Source organism: Orycteropus afer, unplaced genomic scaffold, assembly GCF_000298275.1.
Source record: "Orycteropus afer afer isolate SDZICR_OR568_19922 unplaced genomic scaffold, OryAfe1.0 scaffold00514, whole genome shotgun sequence".
Lineage (NCBI taxonomy): Eukaryota > Metazoa > Chordata > Mammalia > Tubulidentata > Orycteropodidae > Orycteropus > Orycteropus afer.
The window spans coordinates 47018-51916 of NW_006922101.1; the positions used below are offsets into that span (position 1 = coordinate 47018).

Consider the following 4899-nt stretch of genomic DNA (forward strand, 5'->3'; position numbering starts at 1 on the left):
ATGCTTCCTGCATCATTCAATATTTTGCCCATAGGATCTTTCAATATTGCAACTTGAGACTTGAGGAGTCAACATTTCTTTAGAGTCAACATTTTCTCATTATAGAATTTTAATTATGTGAAGTTAATTTAATAATTGTTGTGTGCCATTGAGTCGGATCCAACACATAGTGACCCCTCCTTGAGTTTCTGAGGCAGTATCACTACAGAAGTAGATTGGCCAACCTTCCTTCCGAGGAGTGGCTGGTGGGTTTGAACCGCCAGCCTTCTGGTTAGCAGTCAAGTGCCTTAGGAACTATGCTATGAGAGCTCCTAATATAACAACTAGAGAATCAAGATAATGAAACTTTTTCTTTTGGTCTATTAGAGAAAGGCGGGGCACATATACAAGTCTCAATTTGCTTTTCACTTCAGGCTGGTTCCTTAAAGCATAACTTCTCCTACTATAGGCAGGTACGTATGTCAGTATGTGCCATTTTTCCACAAATACAAAATTATTCTTATAGAACTAATTAAAATTTTAAAATCTGAGCACAATTTTGAATGCTGTCTATGCATAGCTATTGCCAAGATCTTTACAAATATTGATGTAACTTTGTCACTTACCCACTTCAAAGAATTGAACATCCTTACTTTTTTAGGGGAAGCATGGATCTAAGACACATTGGTAATTTGGTTATCATATTGCTGTTGTTGTTGTTAGTTGCCACTGAGTTAGCTCTGACTCATAGTGACTCCATAAACAACAGAAAGAAACACTGTCCAGGCCTGTGTCATCTTCATGATCATTGGTATGCTTAAGTTCATTCTTGCAGCCATTGTTTATTTTGAGTGCTTTCCAACCTACGGGCTCACCTTCCAGCCATATATTGGGCAATGTTTGTTGTAATCCATGGTTTTATTTATTTACTTTTACTAATTTTCAGAAGTAGATCACAGGCCTTTTTTTTCTAGTATGTTTATGCTTGAAGCTCCATTAAAACTTGTCCACAATGGGTGATCTCACTGACATTTGAATATCAGTAACATAGTTTCCAGTACAAGAGAAAAACACAAGCCACTACAGTTGAACAAACTTATATACAGGTGGGAGTTAGTAACCAGGTAACCATAGGAGTCACAAATCCCATCTCTAAATGATCTGGTCTCTTTATTATGAACTCTGAACTTGAGGTTTCAATCTCTGTCCAAGAAATCCTCTGCAATCTGAGTTGGCAGACAAGATGAAAATCACGTGCCATTCGAAAATCAGTGTTTCAAGTCATTATTTCAACTGACTGAAAAATTGTGGACTGTTCTGGTTACCCAGAGCCACTCTGACAAGAATATACCACAAATTGGATGGCCTTAACAAACAGGAGTTTATCCCCTTACAGTTTGGAGGCTTTAAGTCCAAGTTCAAAGTACCAGACTGTAGGGGCTACACGAAAGGCCCTCAGCCTTGATCTTCAGCTCTGCCTCCAGCTCCTGGCCCACTGAAGCTAGAGGCTTTTCTTCACTCAGACAGCCTCTGGCTGCTGAGGCTGCCAAACCCAAGGTCTACAGGTAAAAAGGAACAGATCTGATATTAACAAACCACACGGAAGGCCATTCAAGTCCATGGTAAGTCTCCAGGTCAGCAGAGCCTGTCAGGCTGCTGAACAATGACATGGCTACATGCAAGGTCCAAGCATGCAATAAGCTAGAGAATATCCACAAGGTTTCTCCTTATATACAGGAAGAAGACCACATTCCAAAGGCAGCTACTCAGCTGCTTGTGGTAGATCCCACCCTGGAATTGATTGCCAGTCTCATCATGGGGAATAATTACCACCAGCTGCCCAGCCACTCAACCAGGCCCAGCCAAATTGATACATAAATTTAACTACCCCATGGCCTTACCAGAAATCTTCATCTCTTGAGTGCTAATCACCATGATTTTTTTTTTTTTTCCTTCTTTCATTCCTCCATATGTTCACAGGTCTTTCAGAATTTCTCATGATGATGCATGTTCCTTTTGAGGCAACTAGAGAGGAAGGAGCAAAGCTATTCTGTCAAAGCATGAAACACCTTACCATATGTTCCAATTTCTTAGTTAAAAACATCTTCCTCTCATTTAAATACTTTATTTATTATAAAAATACAAAAGCAAGAACAAAAACAACAACATTCCATGTCTAAGGTTACTTTATTGTTGTTAGTTGTCATTGAGTCAATGACAACTCATGGGAACCCCAACTGTTATAGAGTAGAACTGCTTCATAGGATTTTCTTGACTGAAACCTTAACAGAAAGGGGCCCTCATGGCATAATGTTTAAGGACATGGCTGCTTACCAAAATGTCACTAGTTCAATTCCACCAGCTGCCCAGGCAGAGAAAAGACCTGGTGATCCGCTCTCAAAAAGATTACAGCCTAGGAAACCCTATGAGGTGATTCTACTCTGTCATATAATGGGGTTATGAGTCAGAATCAGTTCAATGGCACACAGAAACATCAACCATCTCAACAGAAGTATATTGCTGGGTCTTTTCTTCCAAAGCATGGCTGGGTGGTTTTGAACCACCAGTCCTTACTTTAGCTGATGAGTGAAAACTGTTTACAACAACTAACAACAAGTTAGATCAAGAGTATCCAGAATGTAAATATGAGATTTTTCTTGAAGGTAATTAGAATGTGATCTCCACTGCCAAGAAAACACTCATCTTTACAAGCCCATCTTTAGAACATAACCTTTCTGACATGTATAAGCATTGTGTGTTTATAACAGAGCTTCCAGTTTCAGGCAAAAACTACAGGAACATGTCTTGCAAAAATAGATTTCAGTTCAATATTGGAAGAATTCTCAAAAAAAGTAGAGAAATTTAGCACATTAATTTTTTCATTTGTTTAAAGAAATTTGATGGAGGATCAAATTGAAGATGAATCCTTAAAGAAAATTGTTGTTGTTGTTGTTGTTGTGACCCCCTCCTTGGGTTTCCGAGGCAGTATCACTACGGAAGTAGATTGCCCATCTTCCTTCCGAGGAGTGACTGATGGGTTTGAACCACCAGCCTTCTGGTTAGCAGTCAAGTACCTTACCCACCATGCTACCAGAGCTCCCTAAAGAAAAATACTCTTTGGCAAATAACTAAAGGAACATAATCTCCAAAAAGAGGCTACCAAAAGGAAAGTATGAAAAAGAAGAAGAATGATGTATTAAATATTTTGGCCAGTGGTCTGAATCAGACTAAGTGACATTAGTAGATCATCTCATTTCACAAATAATATTTCATTATCAGCAGGGACATGTTAACACTTACCTGAAGTCTATGTTGTAGTGGGATTTTACTATCACACTACAAAAACAAGGCTTAGGTCAGATACCAGAAAACATTTTTTTCTACCTGGATTCCAGGTCTCTGTATGCAGAAAAGCTGGTGTGTAAGGAATAACAGGAAGTGATCTCAGAAGGAATAAATGTTTTGGAAGTAGCTGATTGAATGAATGGCATGCACTGTTCCTCTATGAAGGGGCTTGGAGAAAGAAAAGGGTGGAATCAGTACTTGTTTAAATACAATTCTAGAGATGGCTTTTCCAGTTCATTTTATAAGTAATAAAACTCAAAGATTATACAGGACATAGGGCCTACAGAATCTAACTTGTGGTGTGAATGACACAGCTTGAAAAGGTTCAGTGTCTCTGTGAATATGGTAAAGTTGTCTACTGTTTACAGTATGATGTTGAAAAATTATCAATGGCTTATGAGATGATTCTATTTAGATTTGGGATAAAACCAGCTTGGAATGTTTGATTGTGTTAACAGGATACATAGGCTTTATTCTTTGTCTCCAGTATGGTGAAAGTGTCATTTTAATTAGCTCTTCAGATTCTTCAGTGCATGTCTAGGATGTGAAGACAGGTAAAATTCTGAACTTGCTGATCACCACGATGAGACTGTACTGTACTTATGCTTCCACAATGCACTGATGATGATCTGTTTTAAGGACCATCTATGGCCATATGAGACATGGCATCTGTCACAGATGCCACTTTACACCATGTCCTGGTCAGCCACAGTGTTACTCGGTAGGTTTCCAGCAACAGGATCATCAAAGTATGGAGGATGCTTACCTGTGAATTAGTGTCTACTCTGCATGGGCACAAGTGAGGCATTTCCTGTCTCCAGCACAAGGATTGACTAGTTATTAGTGGATCATCAGATAATACCATTTGCTGAAGTGTCCAAGAGGGATATGAAGAATTGGCTTATTGCATTAGTTTTGATAACAAAAGGATTTTCAGTGAGGCCTATGATGGGAAATTAAAGTTTGGAACTTTTAAGCTGCTCTTGACCCTCAAGGCCTGGCAAGCATGTTGTGTTAGCACACATTGGTGGAACACTCTGGACATGTGTTTGGGCTACAGTTAGATGAGTTTCAAATTATTAGTAGCTCTCATGATGACAATATTTTGATGTGAAATTCCTTAATACTTTAATATTATATTTTCACCAGAATATATTTTCCATTTTTTTTTTTGTTGTTGTTATAAGCAAAAAGTAATGTATATATTCTAGAAATAACAATGATTATTCACAAATTTTAGAAATTGCTTGAAAGGGACCGTATGAACTACATTCTATGAAGTAGTTGTTCTGATCAATTAAGTTACTCAATAGCAAAATTTCACATCAATTTACTTCATTAGTGTTGCAGTGCAGTGAACTACTTGGCCTTTCTAGCCATAGTCTTTGTAACTGCCACCAAATGACGAGGTTGTTGTTGTTAGGTTCCAATGAGTCACTTCTGACTCATAGTGATCTTATGTACAATAGACCAAAATATTGCCTGACCCTGCAAACTCACTACCGTCAAGTTGGATCCGAATGACAGTGATCCCTCCTTGGGTTTACAAGACTATATTACTATGAAAGTAGATTG

General features: G+C 38.4%; 1 pseudogene; it reads left to right on the forward strand.

Annotated features, from left to right (window-relative positions):
- The first annotated feature begins 3132 nt into the window (after positions 1-3132).
- LOC103209679 lies at positions 3133-4438 on the forward strand (annotated as a pseudogene).
- Positions 4439-4899: the final 461 nt, after the last annotated feature.